Genomic DNA, 17,390 nt, shown 5'->3' with positions numbered 1-17,390 from the left:
ATATCCTCTCTCTTATGCCCACCTTGTGAGTTCACTGTAGTACCCCAACACTACCATTTTAATTTCTGTCCCAGCAACTCCTGGCTAAGGCTGCGAGACAGGCAGAAATGTTAGCATGTCGAGCGAAATGCTTAGCTGGATTTCGTCTGTCTTTATGTTCTGAGTTCAAATTCCGCCAAGGTCAACTTTGCTTTCATCCTTTTGGGGTTGATAAATTAAGTACCAGTTGTGTATTGGGGTCAATCTAATTGACTGGCCCTCTCCCCTAAAATTCGGGCCTTGTGCCTAGAGTAGAAACAGTTGTTATTATTATTATTGGTAAAATTGTAAAGCACAATTTTAAATGACACTATTTAATGCTGACCTCACAATCCGAGTATAAAATCCATGCATCACTGACTTTGCCATTAATGTGCTTCAAGCACCAGTAATGAACTGGGGTCAACTCATTCTCTTAACACTGGATATTAACGTATGATACTTTTCGCCTTTTGAGACAACATGGAAGCATTTACACCAGGGTCGAGGAACTCATTCAGATCTGCTGCTGCCCACAGAAAAACTCCTTTAACACTTTCATAGCAAAACACCTATTCTTGTCTCTCTGTCATACCATTGCCTCTCAACACCTGGCATATAGCCATCGCCAATCTCAAATATTCACTCACACTCACTCAGTTGAGGACTTCTTTTTTTATTTTGTTTTTTTGCAAGTAACTTGGTGACCTTGTTCATGCCAACAGCATGAAAGAGCACTCAGTACACACTTTGAAGTGGTTGGCATTAGGAAGGCCATCAAGCAGTACAAACTATACCAAAGCAAGTGCTGGAGCAACTTGCTGCATCCTGCCCAACCCATGCCAGCATGGAAGATGGATATCTTTTTTTTAACTTTAGACACAAGGCCTGAAATTTGAGGGATAGGGGCAGTCGATTAGAATGATCCCCAGTATGCAACTGGTACTTAATTTATCAACCCTGAAAGGAGGTAAGGCAAAGTCGACCTCGTCGGAATTTGAACTCATAACGTAAAGAGAGACGAAATACCGCTAAGCATTTCACCTGGCGAGCTAACATTTCTGCCAGCTCACAGCCTTAACATGGAAGGATATATTAAAAAAAGATGATGATGACGATGATGCTATCCAGTTACCAACCTTCCAGAGGATCCCTCTACCTAAACCTATCCAAGACTGTTCCTGGTTCTATAATACAAACTTCCTGTTTTAATGGGACCAAAATTGAAACCTTTCATCAAAATTTCAGGTTAATATTTGCTCTAAACACCAGCTTAATAACAAAAAAAGTCATTTTTACTAAATTCTTCATCAATTTCAAAACTAAATGAAGAAGAGGCAGCATATTTGAAGAGAAATATGGAAACAAAAGGGTTAATTCTACGTATGAGGCTTGGGATGGCCCAAAATTACAGAAGAACAGTGTGTGTTTGAAAAGCTTGCTTCCTAACCACATGGTTCTAGGTTCAGTCCTACTGTGTCGCACCTTGAGCTAGCGTCTTCTACTATAGCCTTGGTGAGTGGATTTGGAAGAAGGAAATGAAAAGAAGTCTGCTGTGTGTGTGTGTGTGCATACTCATGTCATGCCATCACGTGATGGATGTAAACATACATCAGTACCATTCAGGTTTTGTTCATTTCTAGTCTTCTGGGGCAGAATATGCCTGGCTAGGGCAAATATTACTTTGCTTGGGAAAAGGTGAGGGCTGGTGACAGGAAGAGCATCCAGCTGTAGAATATTTGTATCGACAGAAATGTGGATGTTAAAATGATGATGACATTGCGAAGTGGGATTGAACCTAGAACTGTAGGACTGTGAGACAGACCTATTAGCCATTTTGGCTATAGTTGCACATATGGGTTAGTTATATGGTATGACTGGTAGTTTGGTTACTAGAGGAGTAGGAGGAGAGAAAGAGGATGAAAGATAGAGAGGGGGAAAGAAATACAAGAGAAAGTGTGAGAAAGAAGATGAAGAAGAGATATAGTGAAAGAAGAAAGAGAAATGGGATGGAGAGGAACTGATGAGCTCTAACAGGAAAAGATGAGAAATTTGTTGATAGAGAGAGAGAGAGAAGGGGAGATAGATAGCTAGATAGATTAGATAGGTAGGTAGATAGACAGACAGGTAGGTAGATAGATAGGTAGATAGGTAGGTAGATAGATAGATAGGTAGGTAGGTAGATATATATGTAGGTAGGTAGATAGATAGGCAGGTAGATAGATAGGCAGGTAGGTAGATAGGCAGGTAGGTAGATAGGCAGGTAGGTAGATAGATGGATAAGTAGATAGACAGATAGAGAAAGAGACTGTTACTTATGTTGAAAGAGATTTACAGAGCTATACAGATTAGACAGACAGGTTTATAAAGAGACAGAGATGAGACACTGAGTTCAATACAAGATAAGATGGATGGCGATAATATATATATATATATATATATATATATATATATAGAGAGAGAGAGAGAGAGAGAGAGAGAGAAAGACAAAGGTAAAAGTTAGAGGAGGGGGGTTAAGATTTGAAGGAGATTTGGTTGCCAATTATAACAGGCTGGGCTATTGTGGGTTGCATGGAGGGTCCCCTTCTTTGGCTAGACATGAAAGTAGAGAAATAATTGGAGAAAGGTAGTAGATGAACAAGTGGAATATTTTACGGTCACAGACCAAATGGTGACAGATTTTACGTATTGGAAAAAATATACATAAAATTAAATAAAAATGAATGGGTTTTTTTTTAACCACAAAATAAGAGGCAGTGGGTTGGGGTGGGGGGTTAGAAAAATTAGATGAAAAGTGACGTAAATAGAAAAGATGAGAGGGGAGAGGAGATGGTTCACCCAACCAAATATATCTTCATTATTTTTTTTTTGCATGTGTGCTTATTTTGTAAACTCATTCATTCATTCAGGTTAGTTTCATTGTTCATTCATTCATAAGACTCCACATAGATGGTAGTAGTGTGGTGAGGAGAGAGAGAAAGAGAGAGTGAGAAAGAGAGAGTGAGAAAGTGATGACGTGAGAAGGGAGGAGGAGATGAATATCCACTTTATATAGTTTGTATATGTGATGTGTGTGTGTGTGTGGCAGAAAGATATACACCAGACGGCCAACTGAACACACACACACACACACATGAAAAATCCATAAATATAGTAAAAGTAAAACAATTCATGACTGAGTTGCAATGATTAGTAGCACCAACAAAAACAATGCTTACTACTACTGCTACTACTACCACAAAGACTGTTGCTTCTATTACAATAGTAGTCACAGATGCTACTACTACTACTATCACCAGCACTGCTGCTATTACTACTAATACTACAATACTATTGTGATTCTAGTTACTAAAGCCAGCAGCTGTTCTTCCTACACAAATCACAAGCAACATTTCCAAAGAAAAGCTGGCAAGCGCCATAGAACAAGAGGTTAAGCCACCGGACAGTCAAGAGCGCATCGCCACCCGTCTTCAATTCCCAGCTGGCGCTGTTTTATTTCGACACTTAATTCTGTTGGAAAATGTAAGAACATCACAACATCTCCACTAGCTAAACTTACAAGATCTTGAATGCGCTGTCATATTAAATTATTATTTCACAGAGGTGCCACATAAAAAGCACTGGTGCTAATTCCACATGGAAAGCACCTAGTACACTCTGAAAAGTGGTTGGTGCTAGGAAGGGGACTGTAGAAACCATGTCAAAATAGACAATTGGAGCCTGGTGCGACCCTTGGCCATACCAGCTCCAGCCAAACTGTTCAACCCATGCCAGCATGGAAAAATGGATATTAAATGATGATAATGATGATGAGAACAAAGGTTCTGAGATCACTTCTGAAAGAAGGCTGTTTGGTTGATTACTAAGGACTCAGGACTTGCTCACTGTTCTGCAAACTGTGGAGTTGTTAGAAGAGAAAAAAAAAAGGGAAAAAAAGAAAAAAAAAGTACCAATTGAGGCTAGCAAGGGGACAGAGAGCCCCTCACCAACTCTCAAATTTGAAACTACTGTGAACAATATCTAGAAACTCATATGACAACAAGGGTTTAAAACTTGATGTTCAATACAGTAATCCTATTATAAATTTGAGTGATGTTTCTCTGTCCGTTATGTTTTTACACTTGTTAAATCTTCCTAGACTGCTGGTGCAAGGACAACGTAACTCAAACCAGTAACACCCCTAACTCCAGGAAATGTCCTAAGGGCGTCTATTTTTTTAAGGGTGCCTAATTGGGGCCCCACTGACCCCCCCCCTATTTTTACTGCATTTTAAACTAAATAATGGCATTGGCAAACAAATTGAAGCAATGACAATGAATTTCAAACCAAAAACTCCCAGAGAGTATTATAAGGAGATTCAATTTCTGAAGAGCTGCTTAACCCTTTTGATACCAACCCGCCTGAAACCGCCTCTGGCTCCGTAGTACAAATGTCTTGTTTTCATAAGTTTTGAATTAAAATTTTCCACCAAGCATAGTCAAAATTTATGTTCCTAACATTAGCTTAATGATAACTAAGTTATTTTACTAAATTCTTTATTATATTTAAAATTAGTTAAAAGAAACACAGAGCATCTCAACAGAAATATGGTAACAAAAGGGTTAAATGGGGCCCCACTGACCCCAACCCCTATTTTTCCTGCATTAACCTTGCACCTACATTTATTAATTAAACTATGATCAGCATCAGTGCTTAGCACATTTGCAGAAATAAGTTTGGGTATTCTAAATACTTCCACATACATTCCAGTTGAGATAAAGAATTATAACAGGTGTGTTAATGTGGATATTTAGGTCTACTTACAATAAAAGTTACGTACGTAGCCTTGTGGTTCAGAACTTGTGATTTCAGGTTCAGTTCCACAACACGGAACCTTGACCAAGCGTCTCCTACAATAGCCTTAGGTCAACCAATATGAACAGATTTATTCGAGGGAAACTGAAAGAATCCTGTTGCAAATGAGTATCACTGTCATGCAAGCGGTGTTCTAAATTTCCAATCTTCCAAGATATGTCTGGTCACAGGGAATACTACCTTGCTTGGAAACAGGTGAGGGTTGCTGACAGAATGGGCAACTACCTGTGGAAGATCTGCCTCAACAAAATTCTGCCCAACCGATGTGAGCATGGAAAAGTGGATGAAAAATGATGATGATGATGATATCTCTTTCCATATGAAGAACTAATCCCACCGACAGCTGATCTGCTCCAGATCAAAGAGTCACGACATCTCCCACACCCACCCAACACCCACACACAGTCACCTGATTCTTTGCACTCGATGGCCAATATCACCTGTTTCTACATCAGATGAAATGGCGCAGCTAATGTACAATGAATACCTACGTCACCCGTGTCTGTAAGAGAAGGGGAGAATGTCTTGTGACTATTTCATCATGTGTAAAGACATGCATTACTGAACACTGACTGTAGATAATCAGGTGAGATTGAGGAAATATTGTGACTCTTTCGTCACAGGTAAAGAGTCAGGTGATGAGATGAATGCAAGTGCAAAAGTTCTTACCATTTCATATATACTTATAAATAAATACATTTTTTTTTTATTTTACTTGTCAGTTGAAAGAAACACAGAGCATCTCAACAGAAATATGGTAACAAAAGGGTTAAATGGGGCCCCACTAACCCCAACCCCTATTTTTCCTGCATTAACCTTGCACCCACATTTATTAATTAAACTATGATCAGCATCAGTGCTTAGCACATTTGCAGAAATAAGTTTGGGTATTCTAAATACTTCCACATACATTCCAGTTGAGATAAAGAATTATAACAGGTGTGTTTCAGGTGTTGTAGTGTGGATATTTATATTTTGTAGTTTACGAAACTTAGGTCTACTTACAATAAAAGTTACGTATGTTGCCTTGTGATTCAGAACTTGTGATTTCAGGTTCAGTTCCACAACACGGAACCATGACCAAGTGTCTCCTACAATAGCCCTAGGTCAACCAATGTGAACAGATTTATTCGAGGGAAACTGAAAGAATCCTGCTGCAAATGAGTATCACTGTCATGCAAGCGGTGTTCTAAATTTCCAATCTTCCAAGATGTGTCTGGTCACAGGGAATACTACCTTGCTTGGAAACAGGTGAGGGTTGCTGACAGAATGGGCAACTACCTGTGGAAGATCTGCCTCAACAAAATTCTGCCCAACCGATGAGCATGGAAAAGTGGATGAAAAATGATGATGATGATATATGAATCTGTGTAGGGCAGCGAGTTTTCAGAATCATTAGCATGCCAGGCGAAATGCCTAGCAGCATTTTGTCTACCATTATATTCCAATTTCAAATTCCGCCGAAGTTGACTTTGCCTTTCATCCTTTTGGGGTTGATTAAATAAGTAATCAGTTACACCCTGGGGTTGATGTAATCGACAATCCCTTTGTTCGTCCTTGTTTGTCCCCTCTAGGTTTAGCCCCCCCCTTCCCTGTGGGCAATAAAGAAATACAGAGTGTGTGTGTGTGTTTGCGTGCGCACACCTGTGTCACCTCGTCCTCACATTGCGCACCAGTACCATCATATAAGCAGTATCATTTGTGCAGTTTTCCATGGAAACATAAGACCATAACATTGTGTCCAGAAGACTGGAAGAAATATTATTTTGCTTAGCAGCAGACAAAAGAATGGTGACAGGAGGAGCATCAGGCGATAGAAAACATTCCTCAATGGATTTTGTCTGACATGCTACAGCCTATAGAAAAGCACCCATACTGGTGCCGAGTGAAAAGCACCTAGTGCCAGTGCCACGTAAGAGGCACCCATGCCAGGCCATGTAAAAAGTGCCAGTGATGGTGCTACGTCCAAAGCACCCAGTACACTTTGTGAAGTTATAGGCATTGGGAAAGACATCCAGCCATGGAAACCATGCCGAAACAGATAACTGGAGCCTGATGCAGGCTTCCGGTTTGCCAGCTCCTGCCAAACCATCCAACCCATGCCAGCATGAAGAATGAACGTTAAATGATAATGATGACGACGATGACAATGACGGCATGCAAGCATGGGAAAATGAATAACATGATGATGATGATGGTATCTCTTTCCATATGAAGAACCAATCCCACCGATCAGCTGATCTGCTCCAGATCAAAGAGTCACGACATCTCCCACACCCACCCAACACCACCTATTCCCAACACCCACACACAGTCACCTGATTCTTTGCACTCGATGGCCAATATCACCTGTTTCTACATCAGATGAAATGGCGCAGCTAATGTACAATGAATACCTACGTCACCCGTGTCTGTAAGAGAAGGGGAGAATGTCTTGTGACTATTTCATCATGTGTAAAGACATGCATTACTGAACACTGACTGTAGATAATCAGGTGAGATTGAGGAAATATTGTGACTCTTTCGTCACAGGTAAAGAGTCAGGTGATGAGATGAATGCAAGTGCAAAAGTTCTTACCATTTCATATATACTTATAAATAAATACATTTTTTTTTTATTTTACTTGTCAGTTGAAAGAAACACAGAGCATCTCAACAGAAATATGGTAACAAAAGGGTTAAATGGGGCCCCACTAACCCCAACCCCTATTTTTCCTGCATTAACCTTGCACCCACATTTATTAATTAAACTATGATCAGCATCAGTGCTTAGCACATTTGCAGAAATAAGTTTGGGTATTCTAAATACTTCCACATACATTCCAGTTGAGATAAAGAATTATAACAGGTGTGTTTCAGGTGTTGTAGTGTGGATATTTATATTTTGTAGTTTACGAAACTTAGGTCTACTTACAATAAAAGTTACGTATGTAGCCTTGTGGTTCAGAACTTGTGATTTCAGGTTCAGTTCCACAACACGGAACCATGACCAAGTGTCTCCTACAATAGCCCTAGGTCAACCAATGTGAACAGATTTATTCGAGGGAAACTGAAAGAATCCTGTTGCAAATGAGTATCACTGTCATGCAAGCGGTGTTCTAAATTTCCAATCTTCCAAGATGTGTCTGGTCACAGGGAATACTACCTTGCTTGGAAACAGGTGAGGGTTGCTGACAGAATGGGCAACTACCTGTGGAAGATCTGCCTCAACAAAATTCTGCCCAACCGATATGAGCATGGAAAAGTGGATGAAAAATGATGATGATGATATATGAATCTGTGTAGGGCAGCGAGTTTTCAGAATCATTAGCATGCCAGGCGAAATGCCTAGCAGCATTTTGTCTACCATTATATTCCAATTTCAAATTCCGCCGAAGTTGACTTTGCCTTTCATCCTTTTGGGGTTGATTAAATAAGTAATCAGTTACACCCTGGGGTTGTTGTAATCGACAATCCCTTTGTTCGTCCTTGTTTGTCCCCTCTAGGTTTAGCCCCCCCCCTTCCCTGTGGGCAATAAAGAAATACAGAGTGTGTGTGTGTGTTTGCGTGCGCACACCTGTGTCACCTCGTCCTCACATTGCGCACCAGTACCATCATATAAGCAGTATCATTTGTGCAGTTTTCCATGGAAACATAAGACCATAACATTGTGTCCAGAAGACTGGAAGAAATATTATTTTGCTTAGCAGCAGACAAAAGAATGGTGACAGGAGGAGCATCAGGCGATAGAAAACATTCCTCAATGGATTTTGTCTGACATGCTACAGCCCTATAGAAAAGCACCCATACTGGTGCCGAGTGAAAAGCACCTAGTGCCAGTGCCACGTAAGAGGCACCCATGCCAGGCCATGTAAAAAGTGCCAGTGATGGTGCTACGTCCAAAGCACCCAGTACACTTTGTGAAGTTATAGGCATTGGGAAAGACATCCAGCCATGGAAACCATGCCGAAACAGATAACTGGAGCCTGATGCAGGCTTCCGGTTTGCCAGCTCCTGCCAAACCATCCAACCCATGCCAGCATGAAGAATGAACGTTAAATGATAATGATGACGACGATGACAATGACGGCATGCAAGCATGGGAAAATGAATAACATGATGATGATGATGGTATCTCTTTCCATATGAAGAACCAATCCCACCGATCAGCTGATCTGCTCCAGATCAAAGAGTCACGACATCTCCCACACCCACCCAACACCACCTATTCCCAACACCCACACACAGTCACCTGATTCTTTGCACTCGATGGCCAATATCACCTGTTTCTACATCAGATGAAATGTGCGCAGCTAAAGTACAATGAATACCTAGACATACCTGCGTCACCTGTGTCTGTAAGAGAAGGGGAGAATGTCTTGTGACTATTTCATCAGGTGTAAAGACATGCATTTATGAACACTGACTGTAGATAATCAGGTGAGATTGAGGAAATATTGTGACTCTTTCGTCACAGGTAAAGTGTCAGGTGATGAGATGAATGCAAGTGCAAAAGTTCTTTTTTTTCTAAAGACTATAGAGCGGAGTTTTCTGTTTTTCATAATGGCAACACATGACGCATTATGTTGTGTCAGCAATTAGTTTCATGCCACCAGTCACATGCAGACATGTCAGATCTCAAATGAACTTGAAAGTCAAATATCTGGAAATACTTATTACGTTTGATTAATTCCATGCCACACCTAGAAATTATCATTGACACATCAAGAAGGTGTTGTGACATGCAGTTAAAAAACCATTCTATCATGGCATGGTTTTTCGCTCTGCCACATTCCAGGGAGAAAAACTAAAATAGTTGATAGCTTCCGTTACCTAGGCGACCAAGTTAGTAGCAGGGGTGGGTGCACTGAAAGTGTAGCTGCTAGAATAAGAATAGCCTGGGCAAAGTTCAGAGAGCTCTTACCTCTGCTGGTGACAAAGGGCCTCTCGCTAGTGACCAAGACCTTTGGAAATATGCTGTGCTTGAGAAGACCCGGCAAGCCAAGTGAGGCCATAAACTGTGGCCTATGCCAGGGATGTAACCAGCCCACTTATGCACACTTTTCCTTCATTGCACACTAAATTCTGCTTGAGAAAACCTGTTGAGGTAAGTGAAATCGAAATCAAATTTGATGACTGGCATCCTTGTTAGTGGAGTGCTAAAAGCACCATCTGAGCGTAATTGTTGCCAGAGCAGCTTACTGGGTTCCATACCAGTGGCTCGTAAAAGGACACCATTCGAGCATGATCGTTACCAGCGTCGCCTTACTGGCACTTGCACCAGTGACACATGTAAAGATATTCAAGCGAGATCGGTACCAGTACTAGTGGACTGGCTCCTGTGCAGGTGGCACGTAAAAACACCGTTTGAGCATGGCTGTTGCCAGTACTGCCCCTCATGCCGGTGGCACGTAAAAGCACCCACTACACTCTCGGAGTGGTTGGTGTTAGGAAGGACATCCAGCTGTAGAAACTCTGCCAGATCAGATTGGAGCCTGATGCAACCATCTGGTTCGCCAGTCCTCAGTCAAATCGTCCAACCCATGCCAGCATGGAAAGCGGACATAAAACAATGATGACGATTGGCTGCTGTTTGTAGCAGGTCAACCTGACAGCATAACCAAGTATTATTGCAGGAAGGGTGCATGCCCCACTGGTGAGCCATGGCAATATTTGGGTGGTGCATGAAGTTTCATAACAGGGCATGATTAAGGAACAAGTGAATAAAAAATGTAAAGTTTCAAGTGAAACTTCTTTTGAATATGTACAACAGGTAGAGCCATGCAGTTAAGAACTGTAATGACAGCAATTTACTTGGCTTGATGGATCTTCTTCTCAGAAGAATAACCAGTTTATTGTACATAAATTTTAACAACAAAATCTTACGTGGATCCCCCAAGGGTCATGTGAACCCTAGATGAGAACCACTAATCTAACCCTATAGGAGCATGAAAAGAATGGGTGTAAAAACCATGAAAATGGAATGACGGTCATGACCAGAAAGGTCTTTAATCATAGATGGGTCTGTTTGATCGAGGCTAATCAGGGCCGACTAACCTATAGCACTACACCCACACTACTAAATGAACATTGATATCCCTTATCATAAAGGGTGATCTTGCTCTGATTCACACTGAAAACACCCAGAAGCCAAGGTGGAGAGGCGGTAATCAAGCAAGACAAGAGAATAAGTTGAAACCAGCACAGAATTATGAAAAAAACAAAGTGGACCCAAACAGGATTTGAACTCAAAATGTAAAAAGACCAAAATTAAACACTCCTAAGTATTTCATTCAACACTCCACAGAATTTGTCACACACCCCCACCACCCCAACTGCTCTTTTCAACCTGAATTACAAACCTCACAGCAACTATTATCGTTCTTTTGTTTGTGTCAAAGAAAAATCTCTATGGCATTAATGAGTCTTCTTTGAGAAGTCTCATTAATGTCAAAGACATTAACTGCTAAATAAAAGACAAGTTCACATTCTTGAAGACGAAGGACATTCCACTGAAAAGATGGTCACGAACCAAACAGCTGCTTGACAGATCCCCCCTACCACCAACAACTAAAAGTACCTTGTAAACTGTAACATGCATATACACACAAACACACATATATAAATACAAACATATCTACACATGTACACGGATAAAATTAAGATGGAGAGAGAGAGAGAGCACAAAAGATGAGAGAAAGAGAGGGAGAAAAGGATATAGGAAAAAATAGATAAAAATAAAAAGAGATAGAGAGAATAAAGCAGGTACATCTGTGTGTGTGTGGGTGTAAATATTCATTGATTCCAAGCACTGAAGCAATAAGGTCATCAGGTTGACCTTTGTAGGTCAGAGTTATCCATCAATGGGTAATCAATTAATTTAACTTTGAGATTGTAAAGTAAATGAAATTGTTGGGACTAAGGAGTGAACCAACACAAGGCAGGTCAATAGATTAGTAAACACCTCTTTATGTAATATTTGTATTAAACGATATATGATGAGAGAAAGAGAGTGAGAAAGATTCATGCAAATTGTCCTGTTAAGTAGGCAAGGCATTTCAAAGAATGTAGTTAAGTGAATGTCCTTACAAAGAGAACCGGTAAGAACATTTTAAGGAAAAGAAGAAAAAAGACCATGAATGGATGGAAATAGAACATCTGGGATGAAGAATGAACTTCCATTATGGCAGCAGAAAGCTGTTGAAATATTTGGAGTCAATAACCAACCATTAGAATGGTAAACGAGAGCTGCCCATAATGAAAAACAAAAAAGGTAAGAAAGGAAAAAGAAAATGATATAATGAAACCAAGGTTGTAACAGACAGAGGACAAGAGGACAGGATATTCTAGGGTCATGGTTAGTCCACATTAGTCTGTAAGGAGCATAGGGCTGGTTTCCTGGTCTCTCTGGTGTGTATATTCCTTCCTGGGTGGGACGCCGGTCCCTCGTAGGATTACTCATTTTTGTTAGCAGAGGGACCTGGAGCAATGTGAAATGAAGTGTTTTGCTCAAGAACACAATGCATTGTTTGGTCCAGGAATTGAAACCACAATCTTACAATCAGGAGTTCAACACTTTAACCACAAAGCCAGGGTCATAGCAGACAAAAAATAGATAACTAAGGAGAGTAAGAAGATAAATTCCAGTTAAAACAAAGATTTGCACTTTAAAACAGAACCAAATGGTGCAAATACAGTGTTATTGCTGTTGCAACTTGTTTCAAAAATGAGAAAACTTTAAACGAAGTTTTGAGACAGATGAAAAGCAGAAATTATTGCCATGAATTGTGAACCTAACAATGGAATTGAACTTGAAACCATGTGGTTAAAAAGCAAACTTCTTAACCATGCAGCCATGCCTGTGTCTTCTATATATATTATCTTTTATCTTTTACTTCAGTCAGTAGACTACAGCCATGCTGGAGCACTGTATGGAAGAACTTTGGTTGAACGAATTGACCCCAGGACATTTTTTCTTAAAGCCAGGGACCTATGCTATCAGTCACTTTTGCCAAACCACTAAGTTACGGGGCTGTAAACACACCAACATCGGTTATCAAGCAGTGGCGAGGGACAAACACAGACACACAGACATGTATATTATCACCATCATTGTTTAACGTCTGTTTTCCATGCTGGCATGGGTTGAACAGTTTGACATGGAACTGGTCAGCAGGGAACTAGCCAGAACTCCAACTGTCTGTTATGACATGGTTTCTGTGGCTGGAAATGCTTCCAAATGCCAACTGCTTAACAGAGTATGCAGGGTGCTTTATACGTATATACTACAGGCTTCTTTCAGTTTCCATTTACCAAATCCACTCACAAGGCTTTGGTCATCTTGGGGCTGTGGTAGAAAACACTTGCCGAAGGTGCCACACAGTGGGACAGAACCCAGAAACATGAGGTTGGAAAGCAAACTTCTTACTATACAACCATGCCTGGTTATCTTTTCTTTCGTAATCTGTTTCAGTAATTAGAGTGTGGCCATGCTGGGGCACCACATTGCAGGGTTTGGAACATTTCAAGTCTGGTACTTATTCTAGCAGGCCCTTTTGGCTGAACTGCTAAGTTACAGGGATGTAAACAAACCAACACTTGTTGTCAAACAGTGGATAGGGGATAAACACAAACAAACAGATATCTTTATATATATATAAAACTGAGAATGTGTGTCTGTCTGTCTGTGTGTTTCCCTAAAACTTGAGAACTACACAACCAATTTCATTCAAATTTTACACATGCCTTACTTAGGGTCCGGGGAGTGTCATCGGCATAAAAAAAAAATGTTCAACTTCTTGCCTAGAGCGAGTCCATAGCAATATCATATCTTCTCCACTATTTCAGTATTACGTGTTAAAAGTGAAACAAAAACGTTTCTCTATTTTATGTCAAATACTTTCACTTTAACAATAAAAATAATAATAACAATTGAATTATATGTAGTAAGTAATAATTAAAATCAAACTAAAGTAACATGACAAAAGTAAAAATAGCAATTGGTATAAAATTGCATCAATGATTTGAACTTGAATAAGTGGTTTCACATGAATGGGAATAAATTAAAAATAAAATTAGCGTGCAGAAATGGAATAGTCCAGATGGATAATAAAAAATTAAATTAAAGAAAAGACTATTGTCTATAAAGTATACATTGTAGAGAAAAAAGATTTGAACATATGGAGGAAAGCACCTTGGAAAAGTGTCTTGGTGCGACTATGAAAGGTATCTAATCAGTGGCGGTAAATTCGCCCAATAGAAGCAAGGTTCGAGTCAACGGAGCGTGCAAGGGAGTACTCGACTCGAACTTGCAAAGTGGAAATATTTTATTTTTACCTTTATATCTGAGACGTAGGACGTCCTGGAAAAAAATTTAAAATGCCCCCCACCCCCGAAGTAGAGGTAGGCTGGATTGTAGCCACACTTCTATACAAGAGGGAGGACAAGATACAATTCATCAAAATTACAAGAGACGGGCTAACAATTCCAGTCTGTTATATATTTTGAGTATTGTTATCACTAGCGATATCAAGATATAACTTTGTATTTTGTATTTTATGTGTAGATGTATATATATAGATGTACATGTAATATGTACACATATATACATGCACTAGCACTATGACCCGGCAACGACGGGTCTTTAATGCTAGTACATACATATATGTAACAGGCTTCTTTCAGTTTTTGCTTACCAAATCCACTAAGAAGACTTAGGTTGGCACAAGGATATACTAGACGACACTTGCCCAAGGTGTCACACAGTGGGACTGAACCCAAAACTATGTGACTGGGGAGCAAACTTCATCACACACAAACCCCACCTGGTTCTTTTCTTTTGTAATCCATTTCAGCATGGGCTTCCACACAGTTTCTATCAACCAAATTTACCTCAGACAGTATCAGTCAGTTTGGGGCTTTAGTAGAAGACACTTCCTCAAGGTGCCTTACAGGTTGTAACATGTGAAGTGTCACAAATTGTGTCACAATTGATAACTTGTAGATGGACTGAAATGCATTGAAAAACAATAGTCTATACTTATTACAGATTTCATTCAATTGTTACATACTCAATCAACTGTGATGAGGTGAAAGAAAATGTAGAAGTCTGTGACAGGGATGATAGTTTGTTTGCATTATTTTGTCCAGCCCTTATAGTCCCCTAAATGTAAGCAAGGTGGAAGGTGCAAAGCTTGCATGAAAGAAGTTTGTTAAATAATCTATGAACAGTGTGTGCATTTGTTTTATATTTATATATATATATATATATATATATATATATACACACACACGGTAATCTCTCAAGTACTGCAGGTGTTATGTTCCAACCCCACCCCCCAATAGTTGAAAATCCATGAAGTAGAAACAGTACTGCACAGTATATTTTTTAAAAATTATTTTTATAATTTGTATATATTTATTTTATAAATGCAAAACAACACCACAGAGGAATCAACGTAAGCTTAAACAATAAACTGCAATATGGTGAGGGATTACTCTCTCTCTCTCTCTCTCTCTCTCTCTCTCTCTATATATATATATATATATATATATATTATATATCCATACATACACGACAAATTTTTATCCTCAACGAAGAGGACATGGTAAACAGGGTCTAACTTGGAAAAATGGAAATAAATTAGCAGAGAAAGTCCAAGTTCTTTGTCTTCCAGGTTACTTACGATCACAATAGTGCTGAGGTCATGTAAAAAGCAGCCAATACACGCAGTACAATGGTTGGCATTAGGAAGGGCATCCAGCTGTAGAAACCATACCAAAACAGGAACTTGGAGCCTGGTGCAGCCCTCCAGCTTGCCAGCTGCTGTTAAACCATCCAACCCATGCCAGCATGGAAAACAGACATTAAATAGTGGTAATGTTGATGATGAATTTGGAATGAAGGCATCATCAAGTGCTCTGTAGCATATTAAAAATATATTGGTGGTTCTGCTGCATGTTAAGGGGACACCTGGGGCATCAAAGCATATTTAGGAAAAATCAAGAAGCACTGTAACCTATTAAGAGGATGTCAAGGATGCTAGGGTATTAAGGAGATGTCAGTGGCCCTGTAGAAAATTAAAGAGATATCACAATGCTTTGTAGCATATTAAGGGAATTACAGGTTCTGTATCATGTTATGGTAATATGAGGGAACCATGTAGCATATCATGGGAATATCAATGTAGTCTGCAGAGTAGTAAAGGAACATTAGGGGCTCTGTAAGCATATTAAGGGTATGTGTTTAAGTAGTTTGCTTCTCAACATGATTTTGGGTTCAGTAGCTGTGTGTGACCCCACAGGTGCTTTCTACTATAGCCTTGAGGCAACCAATGCATTGGGAGTGGATTTGGTAGATGGAAACTGAAAGAAGCCTGTCATGTGTGTGTGTGAATGTTCACGTCTCCTTGAATTGACATTGCTGTAAATGAATATCATGCATTTCCACAATTCTGCATAAATGCGCCAAGCCATGGGGCTTCAAATTTTGGCACAAGGCCAGCAATCTTGGGGAAGAGAGTAAGTTGATTCCATTGACCCCAGGGATCAACTGGTAAATAATTTATCAACCCTGAAAGGATGAAAGGTGAAGTTGACCATGGTAGAATTTGAACCCAGAATGTAAAAACATACAAAATACCACTAAGCATTTTGCTCAGCGTGCTAACGATTCTGCCAGCTTGCCTAAGGGAAATATTACATTACTTGGAAACAGATGAGAGCTGACAACAGAGAAGGCATCCAGCCATAGATCTGCTTAAATATACTCTGTCCAACCAATACAAAAATAGAAAAGTAGATGCTAAAATGATGATGGTATTAAAAGAAAATCAGGGGCTCTGTAGCATATATTAGACTGAAAAAAACGTTTGTGCACCATGTTAAAATAATGCTTTTTTATATATTTTTGTGGTGTATGTGTGTGATCATTCAGTTCATGTCATGTTCAATGGTGACTCACGGTGTTCGTCAAAACGCGCTTTGTTTCAAAAAGAAAATACAAAGCTGCATACTGCCAGGAAGACCAGCAACAAGATTGAAGAATTGGACGGTGTGGAAGTTCTGCCGCATCCAGCCTATTGTCCGGACATTGCTCCATCTGACTACGGTCTCTTCCAATCAATGCAGCACTTTATGAAAGGTCGCCGATTTGAGTCAGTCGTTGAAGAAGTTTGCCAAGAATCTTTTGATTCAAAGCTGAAGGATTGGTACTTCGACCAAATCTGAAAGCTTGCAGGTCATTAGCAGAAGGTTGCGGAAAATGGTCATCCTTATTTTAACATGGCCTAGTATTCTAAGAAATAAAAGAGGCTTTGTCTAGGTGTTATCAAGCACCTTGATATCAACTCAGTATGCTACAGAGTCTTTGATATCCGCTTAAACTACAGTAGAGCACTTGATAAATCAAGATATGCCGGAGCACATAAAGGGAATATTAAGGGCTCTGTAGCATATTAATCAGGGCCCAGTAATGGCAATCACTCAGTAATCAACAGACACATAGCCTGACGCTTGTCTGTGAGAATGTTCCTATTTTA

The 17,390-nt window shown here is 39.8% G+C and overlaps 1 protein-coding gene across 2 annotated transcripts in view; it reads right to left on the bottom strand.

The window, feature by feature from the left end:
- The window catches only part of LOC115218658 (periodic tryptophan protein 2 homolog), a 103,473-nt gene that overhangs the window by 57,798 nt on the left and 28,285 nt on the right, over positions 1–17,390 (bottom strand). The window lies entirely within an intron of this gene.

The sequence above is a fragment of the Octopus sinensis genome, linkage group LG13 (assembly GCF_006345805.1).
Source record: "Octopus sinensis linkage group LG13, ASM634580v1, whole genome shotgun sequence".
Classification (NCBI taxonomy): Eukaryota; Metazoa; Mollusca; class Cephalopoda; order Octopoda; family Octopodidae; genus Octopus; species Octopus sinensis.
The sequence above is the reverse complement of the archived record's forward strand: the minus strand, read 5'-3'. Positions and strand labels throughout refer to the sequence as shown.